General features: G+C 37.3%; 1 protein-coding gene across 1 annotated transcript in view; it reads right to left on the reverse strand.

Annotated features, from left to right (window-relative positions):
* The window catches only part of alk (ALK receptor tyrosine kinase), a 395,687-nt gene that overhangs the window by 139,360 nt on the left and 237,026 nt on the right, over window positions 1-19,301 (reverse strand). The gene's annotated exons all lie outside the window — the stretch shown is intronic.

The following is a 19,301-nucleotide window of genomic DNA, read 5'->3' on the forward strand; positions in this document are numbered from 1 at the left end:
GAGGAATTAAATGATGTATACTCTAGCTTTGAGAAATTATATATATATATATATATATATATATATATATATATATATATATATATATATATATATATATATATATAGACGGGCTCCCCCCTTTCTCCTCCCTCACTGTCTATAAAGCGAGCACAGTGTTTACCTCTCTTCCTCCAAAGAGGTTGGTGTGGTCAGCGGGGGCTGTTGGGCAGGAGCAGCCCCAGCTGTGTTCCAGCTCCTCATTTAGGGAGCATCACTTCTCACACTCCCCAGGATTCTGGAGTCAGAGTGGCGCTACCGCTACGGAAGAAGCCACAACCGAAGGTTTCTAGCAGAAGGCAGATCTGTGGACCGACATTTTCGCTGGATAGTGTTTTCAGCTAAAATGTCCTGATGCCTATGGCCCAGGACTTCTGAGGCCAAACACCTCTGCGGAAGAGTGGTGTACACCTCATTATACGGTGCCCGTCTCTCCTCAGTGCCCTCAGGAGATTGGTCTGTCAACCCTGCCACCTCCAAGCATGACTCTCAGTAACCGCCCGGAAACATAGCAGTGCTGGGGGGCTCACTACCTCCAAGGAGGTCTCTAGAACAGCTAAAGCGGTCATTCCCTGCCGGTTCACTGTTTCAGGCCACAGATCTACACCACAGGTCAGTTTCAAGTTTCAACTGCCAGCTCAACCCAGTTAACTGCCCAGTTGGTTCAGTACTCGAGTTCTTGCAGGTACAGTTCTCTGTAGGGTTATCCCACTCCACCTTGAAGGTTTTCGTAGCGGCCCTAGCTGCCTACCATGCCCCTCTTGGTGGTCGGTCTTCCTGGAGAGACACACTAGTTTACATGTTTCCTCCACAGTACGATGAGGCCTCCGGCCAGAGAAGCTTATGGTAAGTGGTGGATTAGGATGCTATTCATAACTTTGAGTCCGCTAATCTCCCCTCTCCCTTGGGGGTCAAGGCTCACTCCTCCAGAAGTTGGCCTTAAGGATGCTGCGGGATGTCCACCCTGCTTATTTTGTCGGTTTCTTACCTGCATTCTGTGCCACTCATGGCTGAATTTCTCTTGCCTTAGCTACACTCTTCCACACAAGACAGGAATTTGTAAATCTGGCAGCGTGGGCATACTTGTTCCCATAGCGTTTTGAGGCAGCGTTTGACGCACCAAACAAATTTTTTTTTTTTTTTTTTAAATTTTTTGTTATAATGAGTCACTGACAAAATTTCAACATTTCTGATCAACATTTCTGACTGTGTTCCGGGGGGCGCCGTAGAGCCCCTGTGCCACGCCCGGGTCTCAGCCTCTACAGCCTCCTAATGGCCACAGATTCTAAGGTGTGAGCCAATTTTCAAGAGTTTTTGAGCATGTTAAGGGCCCCAAAAGCCCCCACAACTTTGACGAAAAATAAGAATACTAAACCCTAAATAGCCAACTTCCTGTTGGGCGGAGCCTATGACATGCAGTACGAAAGTTGTTTGGCTTGATGAGATCTATATGTGTACCGAGTTTCATACGTCTACGTGCAAGTATGTATGATATATGGCCCTCCATATTCCAGGGGGCGCTGTAGAGCCCCTGTGCCACGCCCGTGTATCAGTCTGCGCAGGTTCCAATGTGTGTGCCAATTTCCAAGAGTTTTCGAGTATGTTAAGGGCCCCAAAAGCCCCCGAGACGTTGGAAAAAAATAATAATAATAATAATAATAATAAATAATAATAATAATAAATAATCCTAAGGAAAACAATAGGGCTCTCGCCCTCCAGGCTTGAGCCCTAAAAAAAGAAAACAACCTGAAAAAAGTTATTTTCCATAAAATTATTATTATTTTTCATTATTATTATTTTTTAACAGTGTACCAAAACTGATGAACTTCATACAGTTATTAATCTGAAATTAATCAATGAGCTGCCTTTAACAGCAACAACAAAAAAATAATACTTTACTTTTGTCCTCTTTTAAGAGCTGTTTTACAGCAGAATTGAATTTTGTCTGCATCTTTGAAACATTATTTTCCTGTTTATCACTGTAGAGCTGTTTTGACACAATCTGTATTGTATAAAGTGCTATATAAATAAAGGTGACTAGACTTGAAAGTATCATCCCATATACTACAGTCAATGTATCTTAAATCATATTTAACAAGAACGGGCAGCACCTAGTGAGTGAGGAACCAATGACAAACACAGAAAAAAACCTGTCTATTTTGCCTCAGAATGAAGTGTTCTTGGCATGTGCAAGTGTGTGTCCCATAAATATACTAAACAATAAACTTACTAGTGTATAATATCCCAAGATTTGAATCACCAATCATTGTTATCATAGTTAACTAACTAACAACTAACAAGTAAGTAAACAAGTGAAGTGAAGTGACATACAGCCAAGTATGATGACCCATACTCAGAATTCGTGCTCTGCATTTAACCCATCCAAAGTGCACACACACAGCAGTGAACACACACATACCTTGAACACACACCTGGAGCAGTGGGCAGCCATTTATGCTGCGGCGCCCGGGGAGCAGTTGGGGGTTCGGTGCCTCAAGGGCATGCTTTATGCATGTTATTGCCAGCCCGAGACTCAAACCCACAAGTCAAACTGGGAGTCAAACTCTCTAACCACTAGACCACTAACTTATTTAGTTTAAGTTACTAAACACTAAAAAAAGCTCTAAAAACTGAAATAAAAATAAAAACTACATTGTCATTAACATTTAGTCATTTAGCAGACACATTTATCTAAAGCGACTTACAAATGAGGACAGGGGAAGCAATCAAAATCAACACATATAGTCATAAACTCTCTCTCTCTTTCTTTCTCTCTCTCTCTCAAGATTCAAGATTTAAGATTCAAGTAGATTTATTGGCATGGTAAAAAAGTATCTTTACATTGCCAACGCATAGAAAAATTTAAATAAACATTTAACACAAATATGCATAAGAATAGAAGTATATAACATATAGAGTCTATATATCTGTATACAGCAAAACAAAAGTACTAATAAAAATTCTAATAAAGAGACAGGAGAAGGACTGGATCCTGTCATGTCAGTTTATGTGTGTTGTACAGTGTTTTCTTCCGGCTGTGACTTGTGGTTCTGTTCTACTGCTTGTTCTTTTATCATGGCAGGACTTGACATACCTTGGAGCCAGGTTAGAGCTTGTTGAAGTTTCTCCCAGAATGTATAGCAATCTCTCCCTTTGATAGAACATATCTCTCTCTCTCTCTCTCTCTCTCTCTCTCTCTCTCTCTCTCTCTCTAGATAGATAGATAGATAGATAGATAGATAGATAGATAGTTGAGGCTCATACACAGACTCTAGATGTCTGTGAGTGATCCTGTCCAAATAATTTCTGCATAATTACTAACAAAAAAAAAAAAAAAATTTGTCTTAAGTGTATCAAAATTCTAAGAATGACGTAATTTTACTCTTATTCCTAGACTTAAGAATAAGAGTGATTCATAAAGATTTCTAGGTGTTAGGACTAGGTCTCAGCTCCTAAATTATTTAAGAGAGCTTGATAGGTCTCTTAACCTAGCTAGGAGTAACAAGATGGCAGCAAAGAGGAGGAGACACACACTTTCCAATGAAGATATGACATATTGGAGTTATACAGTATGATGATATGGAGTTGATAAAACGATACAAAATTTGATCATCAAGATAGTCAATTCTTTTTGTAACTGACCAAGTAAGAAATTTAATAACTTCTTCGACTATACAAATTAATGCTCTAACTGCAGAAATGAAAGTAGTAATTAAACTTTTTTGGCTGGAAAATTGAAAAAAAAAAAATGCAGCAATGCACAGTTGATGAGGGTCTTAAATAACCCCAACAAACACAGCAGTGGCCTAAAGTGTTGTGGAATATTTATATATATATGAATATATATATAAATATATATATATATTTTTTAATGACCCCACATATCATTTAAACAATCAAAAAACAATAAAGAGAGAGAGAGAGAGAAAAAAAAAACCCTGACCAGTGTTGCCAACTGCTTTCAAATGAAAGTAGCTAAACCAGTTTATAAATGTTGCTAGATTACATTATAATGGCGAGTTCACGGATCTATACAAATATAAATATAGATCAGTGGGAGAGTGTTGGAATATAGATAAGGTTTGTCAAAGAAATTGATTTTGTTGCTAGGCTTTTGAAAAAAGTCTCAAAAAGGGAGAGGAAGTAACTAAATCTAGTGACAAAATCACTAAATTGGCAACACTGACACTGACTACAACATCAGTTATTCATATTTTGTTGGTCCTCTCTTGTTTTTGCATGTGTTCATAAATTCTTTGTATAACAGCATCCCACATAGAAAATGGACTTGGCCCAAATGTGGCCTCAAGCTGGCACTGCTGTCCTCCTGTCCACAATGGCATGTACCCTTTCAGCCAGAGCTGGGCCATGTGTGGCAATGATGGCACGGCGTACAATATGAGGGCCGATTGTTGGTGGGAGGAGTGTGGGGCCCAGATCAGTCCAGAGATATGTGGCCCAAATCAGGCTAAGATCTGGCAGCATATTATGTGACCCATGATAAACAAGATAAATACAATATTGCATGATAATGGTTAAATGATCACATACATTTTAATGAAGTGTAGTCAGTCCACACTTAAGAATCAGTCTTAGACTTTACTTAAAGTTGCTCTTAGCTACTTTATAAAAGTCTCCTACTCTTAGAAAAGTCCTACTTGTAACTAAGAATATTTTGGCACTTAAGTCAAAGCTTAAGACTATTCTTAAGGGCATTTCTGAGAAGTTTTATACATATGGGCCCAGATCAGTAAATCTGTCATTGTATGATGAATGAACCATCACCAACAAGTAACCAACTTCATCTGATCAGGTTTTCTCTAGCAATTTTTGCTGTAACAAATGTATTTAATAATATCATAGTTACAGCAGATGGAGAAAACCTAACAATAAAAAGTCAAGGATCAAAAGCTCAACTAAAGCAAACACTTATCTCCACAATGGTGACTTCAAACTTTATTCATTTCAATGAATTTATATTGATATTTTTTGCATATGAGCAGACTGCTTTTGGATCACTCGTTCTCTCTCCCCTCACTAAATAAAGGGGATGCATGCGATTTACAGTATGTGTAGTCTGTTTTGGAGCAGAGCACGCAGTCAGCTCTTGAGGGGGATGGCTGTGTTCATTCTATAAATGTTAGGGATTTTTCTATAAATTCCTAAAAAAAATTAAATGTACATTACATTGTATGTTTAGCTCTGCTCTCGCTGACATTTTTTCTTGAGGGAAGAAAGTCTTATGCATTAAACACATGCATTATGGTCATTTACAAATTGTTATATTGAATCCTTTCATAATCATAATAATAATGTTTACTTGTCTGGTGTAACTTGTCGTTTACTTGTCTTTCTGAGGAATTAAATGATGTATACTCTAGCTTTGGGAAATTATATATATATATATATATATATATATATATATATATATATATATATATATATATATATATATAGACGGGCTTCCCCCTTTCTCCTCCCTCACTGTCTATAAAGCGAGCACAGTGTTTACCTCTCTTCCTCCAAAGAGGTTGGTGTGGTCAGCGGGGGCTGTTGGGGGCAGGAGCAGCCCCAGCTGTGTTCCAGCTCCTCATTTAGGGAGCATCACTTCTCACACTCCCCAGGATTCTGGAGTCAGAGTGGCGCTACCGCTACGGAAGAAGCCACAACCGAAGGTTTCTAGCAGAAGGCAGATCTGTGGACCGACATTTTCGCTGGATAGTGTTCAGCTAAAATGTCCTGATGCCTATGGCCCAGGACTTCTGAGGGCCAAACCCCTCTGCGGAAGAGTGGTGTACACCTCATTATATGGTGCCCGTCTCTCCTCAGTGCCCTCAGGAGATCGGTCTGTCAACCCTGCCACCTCCAAGCATGACTCTCAGTAACCGCCCGGAAACATAGCAGTGCTGGGGGGCTCACTACCTCCAAGGAGGTCTCTAGAACATCAAAACCTGCAATTCCACTCCTTCACACCACATAACTACAACACATCTAGCCCCTCAAGTTACACCACAGGTCAGTTTCAAGTTTCAACTGCCAGCTCAACCCAGTTAACTGCCCAGTTGGTTCAGTACTCGAGTTCTTGCAGGTACAGTTCTCTGTAGGGTTATCCCACTCCACCTTGAAGGTTTTCGTAGCGGCCCTAGCTGCCTACCATGCCCCTCTTGGTGGTCGGTCTTCCTGGAGAGACACACTAGTTACATGTTTCCTCCACAGTACGATGAGGCCTCCGGCCAGAGAAGCTTATGGTAAGTGGTGGATTAGGATGCTATTCATAACTTTGAGTCCGCTAATCTCCCCTCTCCCTTGGGGGTCAAGGCTCACTCCTCCAGAAGTTGGCCTTAAGGATGCTGCGGGATGTCCACCCTGCTTATTTTGTCGGTTTCTTACCTGCATTCTGTGCCACTCATGGCTGATTTTCTCTTGCCTTAGCTATGCTCTTCAACACAAGACAGGAATTTGTAAATCTGGCAGCGTGGGCATTCTTGTTCCCATAGCGTTTTGACCCAGCGTTTGACGCACCAAACAACATTTTTATTATTATTTTTTTTTTATTTTTTGTTATAATGAGTCACTGACAAAATGTAAAAATAATTGCATTCAAAATACACAGTGAAACATTTATATTGGAGAATCATAATTTAGATTTATTTTGCCAGACAATTTGAGAGAATGCCTGCAAGCCTTGCTTTTGGCCAAGTCCTGTTTGCCACTACAATTGCTCCACTTATGCACTACTTGCATTTTTGTGTGTTGTTCATTGTCACAAATATAATTTATTATGCTATATTCACAAAACATATATATATATATATATATATGTTTATATATATATATATATGGTGGTGTGTGGTGGGTGTTCTAGCGCGATATGGCTGCCGTCGCATTATCCAGGTGGATGCTGCACACTGGTGGTGGTTGAGGAGAATCCTACCTTCCATGTACAGGAATTTATATATATATATATATATATATATATATAAGGAATTTATATATATATATATATATATATATATATATATATATATATATATATATATATATATATATATATATATATATACATACTCACTGGCCACTTTATTAGGGACACCTTTCCAGGTCCCGGGTTGGACTACCCTTTTGCCTTCAGAACTGCCTTAATTCTTTGTGGCATCCATTATGCGAATCTCCCGTTTCACCACATCCCAAAGCTGCTCTATTGGATTGAGATCTGGTGACTGTGGAGGCAATTTGAGTAAAGTGAACTCATTGTCATGTTCAAGAAACCAGTCTGAGATGATCTGAGCTTTGTGACATGGTGCATTATCCTGCTGGAAGTAGCCATCAGAAGATGGGTACACTGTAGTCATAAAGGGATGGACATGGTCAGTAACAATACTCAGGTAGGCTGTGATGTTTAAACGATGCTCAATTGGTACTGAGGGGCCCAAAGTGTTCCAAGAAAATATCCCCGACACTATTACACCACCACAACCAGCCTGAACCATTGAGACAAGCCAGGATGGATCCATGCTTTCATGTTCTTTACACCAAATTCTGACCCTACCATCTGAATGTCTCGGCAGAAATCAAGACTCATCAGATCAGGCAATCTTTTTTCCAATCTTCTATCGTCTAATTTTGGTAAGCCTGTGCGAATTGTAGCCTCCGTTTCCTGTTCTTAGCTGACAGCAGTGGCACCCGGTGTGGTTTTCTGCTGCTGTAGATCATCTGCTTCAGGGTTCAACGTGTTGTGTGTTCAGAGATGGTATCCTGCATACCTTGGTTGTAACAAGTGGTTATTTGAGTTACTGTTGCCTTTCTATCATCTGTAACCAGTCTGCCTATTCTCCTCTGACCTCTGACATCAAAAAAGCATTTTCTCTTTTTTTGGACCATTCTCTGTAAACCCTTAAAACATCTTCCATCCAAAATCCCATTATAACATCATACATCAAAATACCCAGACCAGCCCATCTGGCACCAACAACAATTCCACATTCAAAGTCACTTAAATCCCCTTCCTTTCCCATTCTGATGCTCGGTTTGAACTTCAGCAAGTTGTCTTCACCACATCTAGATGCCTAAATGCATTAAGTTGCTCCCATGTGATTGGCTGATTAGCAATTTGTGTTACCAAGCAATTGAACAGGTGTACCTTATAAAGTGGCTGGTGAGTGAGTGTGTGTGTGTGTGTGTCATATTGTATATATATATATATATATATATATATATATATATATATATAATATATATATATATATATATAGGATATCAGGATACTGTATATGTTTCAGTGCATAAAACAACCTCATGGTCATTACAGTTTAAAAGGACATACATTGAGGGACTACTATTGCAAATAATAACTGCTGAGAAAAAAAAAGAGGAACTATGAAAAGAAAGGAAATATTATTCTGGGGTATTAAACAGCTAGTAGAGTAGTGTATGTGTGGGGGCAGTGAGAATATTTTAATTTTAACTTAATTCACTGTATAAATTAGATGCTGTGATGTGAAAAATAGGGTAGGAACTGCAGCGAACTACATTACAAGTAGATTAATATCTGTACTGAGATGTTCTTTACCAGCTTCCCCTTTGCTTAATTTTACTGAAACAACCTTAGATTTAAATAATTTAATTATCTACTCATGTATAGCCATTTAAAGGGGTCATATGATGCAATTTCAAGTTTTCCTTTCTCTTCGGAGTGTTACAAGCTCTTGGTGCATAAAAAAAGATCTGTAAAGTTGCAAAGACTAAAGTCTCAAATCCAAAGAGATATTCTTTATAAAAGTTAAAGAGTCGTCCACGCCCTCCTAAAACGCCTCGTTTAAACACGCCCCCACATGTCTATGTCACTGTGTGGGAAGATTTGCATAACGCCGCCCGAATGTTCATGCAAAGAAAGAAGGCATAACCTTTGATTGTCATTGTTGCCACCGGCGCCATGTAATGGAGACGCTGTGTTTTGTTGTGAAAGTGAAACTAATTTGTTTTGCCTCCCAAAATAGGACACAGCTAGAAATCAATGGTTAAGTTGTATTTACAACACTGTTCCAGAACAGTTGAACCCAAATATTCGAGTGTGTGCAGCACATTTTACGGAGGACTGTTTCCTGATCCTGGGAGAGAAGACTACAATGCTGGCTGTTCTGACTCTCAGTCTGTAAGTACGTTTACATATGTAAAGAATTTGCCACTGATGATTCAAACACGAGTTTTGAGCAGTCTAAGTAGCGCTTGTTGTTTCTCCAATCGCAAATGCAGACATGGTTTTATGTTTACGTGGCGCGATGCAACGCAACATGTAAAAACACAGTATAAGTCATTATAATAATGTTCCCACTGGATACAACAAATGGCTCATTTGTAATGGGTTTTATTGTTTTTGTCTTGTGGCGCCGGTGTTCTGACCGGGACACACATCACAGTATGTTAAGGGGTGTAACTTTTCCATCACATGCTTTTGGCATTCGGCCAATCACAATGCACTAGATAGCTGGCCAATCAGAGGACACCTTGCTTTTCAGACTGATGAGCTTTGTAAAAAATGACATCTTTCAAAAAGGCGTGGCATAGAGGAGAAACAATAATGTACAGTATGTGGAAAATAATGTGTTTTCTGAACCCTAAACCGCATAAACATATTTCATTACACCAAATAATCAAAATAATGTTCTTTTTTGCAAAATCATCATATGACCCCTTTAAGATTAATTTGCATCCCAATAGAGAAATCTGTGATGAAAAAAGGTTTGTGGTCTTGACAGTAGTCTGCATACTGTTGAAACTGGTCCTCAGTGTGCTATCAAAATGGCTGCGAGAGTCAAACTCACAGTGTGCTATCCAGTGGCTCATGCAGTGCTGTACAGCAGGACACAGATAATTGGTCCATGTTATATGGTTCACTTGCGTAGTTCAGTTTGACATTTTGTCTTCCCTTATTTAAGCACAGAATGAGAAACGTCGAGATGATCATTTATGCAGAAAAAATTACAATATGTTATTAAATTAGTTTCCTGAACAGTAAATAAGTAAAAATGTCAATAAATCTGAAAAATAATAATATTGAATGTGTAATTGGTATCTCGATTGACTTGTTTTCAAAATAATATAATATATATATCAATAAAAAATGTTGGATTTGTTTGATCAAATATATAGTAAAACAGTAATATTGTACAACAATTTTAGAGTTTATATTTGATTAAATGTAATTTATTGATGGCAAAGCTGAATTTTCATCCATATCTTCAGTCTGTAGTGTCATAAGACCTTCAGAAATCATATTAATATATAATTAATATATATATATATATATATATATATATACATATATATATATATATATATATATATATATATATATATATATATATATATATATATACATATATATATATATATATATACACACACACACAGTAAAGGAATTTTCACTGTATATTAATCTTGCATGAAGAATTCCAAACCAGCACTGAGTGATTCTAAAATGCATAAAACAATCTTAAGCTTCTGACAGTTTAAAGAGACATGAGGCAGTAATATTGTATGAACACTGTAATTCTGTCTGAGAAGAAAAATTAGAACTATGAGAAGAAATGAACATAATTATGGCAAGCTGAAAGTTTTTTATTGCCCTATCCTCACATTGCCTGCTGTACTTGCTACAGTCAAATAGCTCTGAATAGCCGTGAGGCCTAACAGCACTCAAAGCAATTCCCGTAAGCAATTCTCCATCAAAAAGTTTTGTTCCAAATCTCCTTTCAACGTGTATACAAAATCACACCTTTTTGTCACTGATTGGCTATTGTAAATAAGTAAACAACATTTGAAATGAACTCATGTTCTTTTTCTACTGTATTTTTCCCCTTTTTACATTTCTTTCAGTCTCAGAGGAAAGAGTCACTGCCAGGTGTGTGCGACAAGGACAGAATTGGGACAAGCACAGCAAATAACAAACTACAAACACCTGCACCGGCACAATGCGCTTCTCTCTCTCCCGAGCGCCTGAAATGTTTTGACATGCACCTGACGGCACATGCTTCTGTGAAGTGCCCATTCTCCAAATCCAACATTTTGCATGTCCCTCTGTTGACGCACCTTTTAGTGACCGCTATACGTCAGCGAAGGTGCTGAGATAGCCGTGGAAGCGAGGATGCTGAGGGGAGGCGGATTTGCATATGAAATGGCAGGATGCAGATGATCGCTTCTGGGAGCCCAGACCGCGCTGCCAAAGGGGAGCAAAAGAGGGGTTGTTGGGGGAGGGCTGCCAAGCTGCATGCCAGGCGAGTTGGGTATTTACACTTCAAACAGCATCGTCTCAAATAGGAGAGAGTGTGAGGAAGAAAAATAGAGAGAGACATTGGTTGAAAGAGAGTTAGGGGAAAGCCTTTATTATGGATCGTATTCAGGCAGTTGGTCCTAACAAAACACTCACTATGTGCAAAAGTTTCCCTTTGTTTTACTTGGCAGTGACAATGACTCTATTCTCCTCTCGTCTGCTGTCTCAGAGCTTGCGGGAGTTTGTCACCACTTGTTAGACTAAATGCCTCCATTACGGTTGTCAGTGGAGCTCTTTGAAAGGTGGGGGAGATATGTAGCAGTGGCGCATCACATCTTGACATCGTCTTTGATGGCTGTGCTTGGATTATGGATGAAAATCTTCTAGAATCTGAGACCTTTGTCCCATTTAATCGTTGCAAAATAAACCCTACTACAAACACTAGCCATGCTGGCCAACACTGCACGTCCAGTTCTACGCATGAATGGATTTTGCTGTGCATGGAATTGGCAGACCTCTCTTAGGTAATATTTGCCTCCTGTTTAGTTCCTAAGCTGTGCTGATGAATGTGAAGCTCCTGGCTTTCTTCCCAGACTGTGAAAGTCAGGGTCATTTCCAGCCCATTGGCGCTATGCATGGGCAGCTCTGCATCAGCAGTGAGAGGTCAGCTCCAACAGATGCTAAATGGAGAGCTGAGGAACAGAGTCACAAGGCCAGGAACAAACAAAATCACATGAAATATGGCAGAGCCAGGCAAAGCTGTTAGCTCTTTACCAAATATGTAATTAATCTGCATGTGTCCTTGATTGTGTAGCTTCAGATATTGGCTGCACCCAATTAAGCACACTTCCCTACTAGGCAGTAGGCAAAAACAGTAGTACGTCCGAATTCACAGTTCATAAAACATTAGGAAAAAGTATCTACAGTTGCAAACAAAATTATTCAATCCCCTTGACCTGCAAGGCATTTTGCTGCAGAGAACATTTTATAAAAACAATACAACAAAGGCACTAGTACACTATTAGAGAAGGTTTAATAATTAAAATAATGTAAAGTTGATGAATAATGAAAAAAACAAAATAAATAAATAAAAACAAATTGGCTCAAAAACTCATGTTCAAAATGATTCATCTCCCAAAAGTCAAAATTGGTGCATTCTTTTTTTGTTTAAAACCACCAATAAACACTGCTTTGGGGTGATTTGAAGCTTGTGTCACATCTCTGCTGCAATCTTGGCCCATTCTTCGCCAGAAAAAGCTTTCAGATCACTGATTATCTTTGGCTTTCATATTGCCACTGCTTTCTTCAAATTCAACAAATTTGTTTCAGTGAGAATTAAATCTGGAAACTTAACAGTCCACTCAAGAGCATTCTATTACCAATCCCTGAACCAAGCATAAGCAGATTTGGATGTATACTTTGGGATACCACAATTCTTGCCAAAATGGCCTGATATTTCAAAGAATCCATGATGTCTTTCATACAGTCATGATTTCCACTTCCTGCGATAGTAAAACACCCCCATAACAAGACTAGTTCTCCTCCATGTTTGGCAATGGAGATGGTGTTCTTCTGCTCATTAGTTGTTGTTGTTGTTTTTTTTTTTGTTTGTTTTTTTTTTGGACCAGACATACCACTGATGCATGGGTCCAAAAGGTTCTAGTTGGGTCACATCACTCCATAAGAAGTCCACAGGTCTGTCCAAATGAATTTTAGCATGTTCAAGTTGGCCTTTTATGTTCTTCTTGTTCAAGAGTGGCATTCAGCAAGATGGCACAACATGAAGGCCATACTTGTGTTGTGTTCTTCTTATACTCTGCATTGAAATGTTTTTCCTTCTTTCATCGGGTCATCTTTCAAGTATTTGGCAATATATTGCAAGGTTTGTCCTCAGTTGCTGTCATCAAACATTTTATGATATTGTGCTTTTTCTCCAACACCCTCAGAGAGTTTTTTGATACAACACATTTTAAGCTAGGGAAAAGGCTACCAGCTGTATTGGAGTTTTTAATGACTTGGAAATCTTCATGTAGCCTTAGACTTTCTAAAGTAACGCAACTATGTCTTTACTATAGCTTCTCTATAGCTTTTGTGAGAGCTCTGTTGACTTGTCATATTTGCTACTCAACTTCAGCACATGCATCTTTTTTTTTAAACCATCATGTAAGCAAGTATGTGATTTCAGACAGCCATTGTGTTTATCAGACTTGGGCAATACTTTAGGTTTTTATGGATTAATAAGGTACAAAGGTGTACTTTTTGAAAGTGTGCCATCCCAGCAGTGATATCTGGTTCATGAGTCATTTGTTCTTATCAACCAGTTCTTTTTAGTGAACTTGATGAACCAGTTCACCAAATCAGACTGAACCATCTGGAACAGTTCACAGCTCGAGCCAGCAAAGACCTACAAGTTACTTTCTGATGGACCTAACAGTCACTCTGACTCAAAATGATCCAATATCCTGAAGTATTGTATATGATCCTATGATACTGTTGCTTGCCAATTCATTGGTTATTTGAACAAGTGCACTGAAACAAAATGTACTACAGAATCAGAATACCAAAATGAATCAAATTTCTCATCACTATATCCCAGTGACATCTTTTGTACCTTTTCTTCTTCTTCATCTTCTTCTTAGAGTTATGATACAACCACATTATGAAATTAAGATTATCAAAACTGGACTTTCCATGAACAAATGACTAAAAAAACATGCATAGACATTGCTCAGCATTTGCCTTACAAACATTATTATGGTAACACGTACCGCTAAAATAATGCTAGAAATATGCTAGAAAAATATGTTTATAAATGAAATAAAATAAAATAAATGAATGTTGTTTTTCACCATAATTCATAAGGTAATCCATATATTTTTTTAATCTTCCAAAAGCTAGTGTTGTGGCAGTTTTCAGGATTGTGTCCACTATTTGTATCACCTATATTATTTCAATCACATAGTATTTATTTATTTAATAATGGCTGAAACAAAAACAACAACAAAAATATTTAATGAACAGCTATTCAAATGCCTCATTACCTTGTCAACAGTGCCCATTTATTATTTCCATAAATGGTCCACAAATTGTCCTTAAATTGGCAAAACAGTTAAAATTAAGGAAAACATTTTTTTATTATATAAATGATTTATAAAGCCTCAATGTTCACTATACATAAGGCCCTTGCACTGTAGCTCTGTTTCGTATGCCGGCACAGATGAACATAAACAGATAGGATAACAAACCAAAAAATAATAATTTAATAAATACATGACAGTTTATGATTTATGTCTATGAAACGAAGCAGAGCAGCTGTAAATGTTTCATTGCAATGACAGCAAGTTCCTTAGTGGATGACAAACATTTATTGATTTTCATGTTTGCCACTAAAGTATTTATGTCTCCTGTACTCTCCAGTTAATGGAAACCGCCTGATGCCTCTAGTCCTTGGAGACGACCACAAGCCTGGGAGATTGACCCCCTCTGTGTGGAGGTTGCAGGAAAGGTGGAGGCTATTGGCCGTGGTGTGTAGAAACACAAAAGAGGAATAAGTCACCATAAGGGTCTCTGGCCTCCTTTGCAATGACTGCTACTCAAGTAATGAGAAGTGACTCGGGAGGTAATGCATTGTGTCAGCAGTGAAGGGTTCAGCTCTCAGTGGCACTGGTTTTGTTGGTGGGATTTGACTGCTTGGCTAACCTCCCAAGTACCAGCAAAATCTTCCTCAAAACTCAGCTCAACAAACTTTTAAGATTGAAGGAAGAAATGAGTTGGCTTTCAAAGTAAAATGCCTAAGGGAAATTTTTTTATCCAGAAGTAACAGACTTGTGATCCAGTGATTTCAGCTCAGAAGAGCTCATTTCAGCAGTCTAGTACCTCGTAAACACAACTTTGTTTCTTGGTAGACAGATACAAAGCTGTGCAGACTAACTTCCAGATGTTGCATAGCAGTTGGGTATTATTATTGAAGCTTATGATTATGGCAAGCATTTGCAAGTCTCTATATTGTACAATTGTTGGCTGTAAGAAGAGTAAGGAAAACTATGTTTGCAACACTTTTTGCTTTATTGTTTGAAATTCAGTGGTTTGGGTGGAAAATGTTATATACTTTTAGAACATTTATCCACTACAAATTAAATTTCAACAAATTACTTTTTTTTATCATATGCACCTCAAAAAATAATCATGTATTAACTCAAAATAAAACCCCAAATCAAATAAAATAAAACCACATTCTTCAAGCATACACACAAACACAGTAAAACAAAACAAAAACTCAATTGATTCAATAAACAACAATACAATCACACACACAAACAAAAACACACACACACACAAAATTAGGCTGCAGACCCTTAAAGAAAACAATAAAAAAACACAACTAAAACAACTAACAAATCCAAAATTCACACTAAACCAAAACAAAACACAGAATTAAATCAATAAAATACAAAATGTAAAAAAAAAACGAAAAAATCAATGGAATGAAAGATATAGATTGCACTACATGTTAGCTTACTCATTTTGCTCAAGAGTTTGATCAATTTAAGCCAATATGTTGTACTAATAGGAAACTATCTTTTTAATCACAGTACAAGAGCTGTTTTTCCAACCACACTACTTTGTAATGCTGTTTGCTAATGTTCATTAAAACTATGGCTTTGGAAAACACAAAATCTTTGAACTTTTGTATGTTGGTTATGATTGAACTTGCAATCATAGTTGGCTAACTATGCTTATGGGAAACACACCCCTGCATGAGCTGTTGGTGTGTCTCCAGGAACTTATTTGGAAAGCATTGACCAAAGTGGTTAAACTGCCATTTGTAACAACTCTGTTAGAACCATCTGCCTACTTTAGAGAACTATAAAATGAATGTTGATTGGTTGGTCTGGGAAAAATTGAACAGCAACTTCTATGTTCATACAAAACCTCTGGCTTTTGATTGCAGACTTTGGTACCTTGGTATATTTAAGTAGTTTGAGACGTGAGATTACATTGGGTCATTACCTAATGAGGAAAAAGAAGAAGGACATTTGTGCAAAAATCTATATTTGCTGCCAAAATAATCTTGTTGCCATCTAGGAGAAACAAATTAGATTTGTAGATTTTCTTCATTTGTCATCTTTGTTTTGTATGAAAGATATTGTCTTAAGTAGTTGAAGACTGGTATAGTTGTATCATGTGTTCTATCTTATAATTTACAATTTAAACACAGCAACACATTCCTATGAAACATACCTCTAATTAAACCCTCTTACAGTGTTTTATTGGCTGACCAGTATATCAGCCCTCGCTAATTGATTGAAACAAGTGTTAATCCTCAGAAAATACGATGGTCCAAAGCCCAACAGATACGCACAACAATACAAATGAGACCAATTAGCAAAACAGATTGCAATCCATGATTAGTTGTTGTGCTCTTGAACACCTAGACAACATTCAAACCACTCAACAGCTCAAAGCACTTAACTATGTGAACACCCTTGTGGAATTTCAGTAACAGGAAAAAAGACCTCACATCTGGGCTGGAGCTTTAAATAATCTTAGTAGATGAGAAATATACTCTTGCATGGCCACAGGGGAATGTAACAGATATCATGTTAGTTTTTCAAGGAACGAGTGATGTGAGGTAATACTATTATAGATTATTATTAATAATTAATTGCTCATTTATTACATGATACACCTGCTAAAGCATGTACAGGACATGTTCTTCTGACAAGCAAATTGTAAAATATGTAAATGTTTTATATAAAGCAATTTTAACTGCTCATGCATAATGCAAGCCTCTAGTGTTGATTCTTTGCATAACAAGATTTTTTTTTTTTTTTTTAGCAGTTACGGGGTTATGGACAGTTAAAGTTATGGCCAATTAAAGCCAGTTCCTGGATGTAGATTTGCCACTACAGAATAAATAATATATAGTGTAAAAAAAAAAAAAAAAAATATATATATATATATATATATATATATATATATATATATATATATATATATATATATATATATATATATATATGTAGATCAAATTCAACCTTTTGTTGTTAGATGCAAGGACTTTGTGTATCGGTAAAATTATGCAGTGCATACAGACAAACAGGTGTTTAGGAAAGTGCTGTGGTGGTTTTTGTTCCTATTTAGCTTTTTGCCAGAAAAAATAAAAAAGTGTCAAGGATATCAGTTAGGCTTGAAAACCACTGAAGGATTTTGATTTTCAATGGGAAAATGTATGGTTTTTTCCACAGTTGTGATCTTTGACAGATCCTCTTTCTACGTTTCAGTAACTCCTTCTAAAACTACTGGGTGTTTGTCTGATAGCTGCAGGAATGGCTAATGAACAGAAAGCTAATCTTGTGACACAACATTCATTTTGTTTCGTAGCAGTGAACAGCAGGCTGTCTTAGCCACTGAGGTGCACTGCCTTTTCTAGAGCACGTAATCCCTCAGGCGAAAAGTGCCTTTGGGGTATTTGAATGTTTTAATTTCCATATATATTTAATTTTGCCGCCTGACACACTTTTCCTTTCTCTGTCTCGTGACTCACCAATAAGCATTCCACAAAGAAATTCCAAATATAAGTTAGCTACACACAGAAGTCACTCTGTGACATTCTGGCCTGACAAGAACTCCATAACCTAGTTTTTGCTAATGCAAATGCAACTGTGGTCTTTTTTTATATATATATATATATATATAATTCAAGACATAAATGAAGGGACTTAGATGATCAAAAGACAGGTGAGAAGAAGCAAAGCATTTCATTTTGCTAAATAATTTTTTTTTAATGATTTAGTAAAAAAACACTGAATAGACTCTGAATTGCATTGAATAGCAGCTGGACGGAGAGCAAAATATTTTTTGAACTGCATTAACTTCTAGTTTGCATGTGTAGTAAGCCTAATGATAGCATAGACACAATGCAAAAACGTGTTTTGCATTATTTTGTAGTTGTGTGAAATGATTTCATGAATAGTACCATAATTTTTGCAATGCGCAAAGTGGCCTGGCTCTAGGAATTCATTGAATACACTGGACAAGAGCTGACCTCAAGTGAGGGCAGAACTGCATACAGATATGTGGGTTGGTTGGCTGATCAAAAATAATGACCTCAAGTGGAACGCTATAATGAGTAGGAACACTTTTCCCTATCGGAACATGCCACGCATGGCTGAACGCATTCATATGCCACCCAGTCTTGTAAGACACAGAGTTCCTTTGCAGAGGCAAATCCAACAAACAGGAAGTTACTGGGGACTAGAAGAGTATCTCAAGGGCACGGAGACAAATCTAAATGCTGTTAACCTCAGCGGAAGTACTGGAGGTGATGCTAATCAAACTAAATGTTATGTTCTGTCTGTTTTATACTATAGAGGATGAAAAAATTATTTTGATAATACCATTCACTTCGATTGCTTACAATATGAATATAAAATGGAAGATATAAATACAAATCTAAATTCAGAAGCTCAAAAATACAACTAAATATACATTAGATCACAGGGAACATATACGTACTGATAAAATCAATACACTTTGTCACTGTGGATGAAAGTGCATACTAAATGAATAAATGTATGAAATGCAAAATTTGTTTTCCCAGAAGGAAATACCAGTGTTTGTAAAAGAATAGAGCCATGAAACCAACAGTGAACCTATTTACTTACTACACTTACTGTGCATGATTCATGATACATATGGTATTATTGCAAAAGATAAATAAATACATTTTATAAAATCCACTCACAGACCGATCAGTTTCTAGTGTGTATATAAAGTGTCAGCCTACATGTTTGCTTTTTAAATATTAAGTTTCACGCAAATACACACACACATACACACACACACACACACAAAAAGAGAACTAAAAATGAAACTAGGTTTATTAAAAAAAAAAAAAAAAAAACCTGCATACATTAATTCATGCCAATAATTGTATTTTATTTTATTATTATTATTATTATTATTATTTTTTTTTCATGGGTAAAAATAG

The sequence above is a fragment of the Cyprinus carpio genome, chromosome B17 (genome assembly GCF_018340385.1).
Source record: "Cyprinus carpio isolate SPL01 chromosome B17, ASM1834038v1, whole genome shotgun sequence".
NCBI lineage: Eukaryota > Metazoa > Chordata > Actinopteri > Cypriniformes > Cyprinidae > Cyprinus > Cyprinus carpio.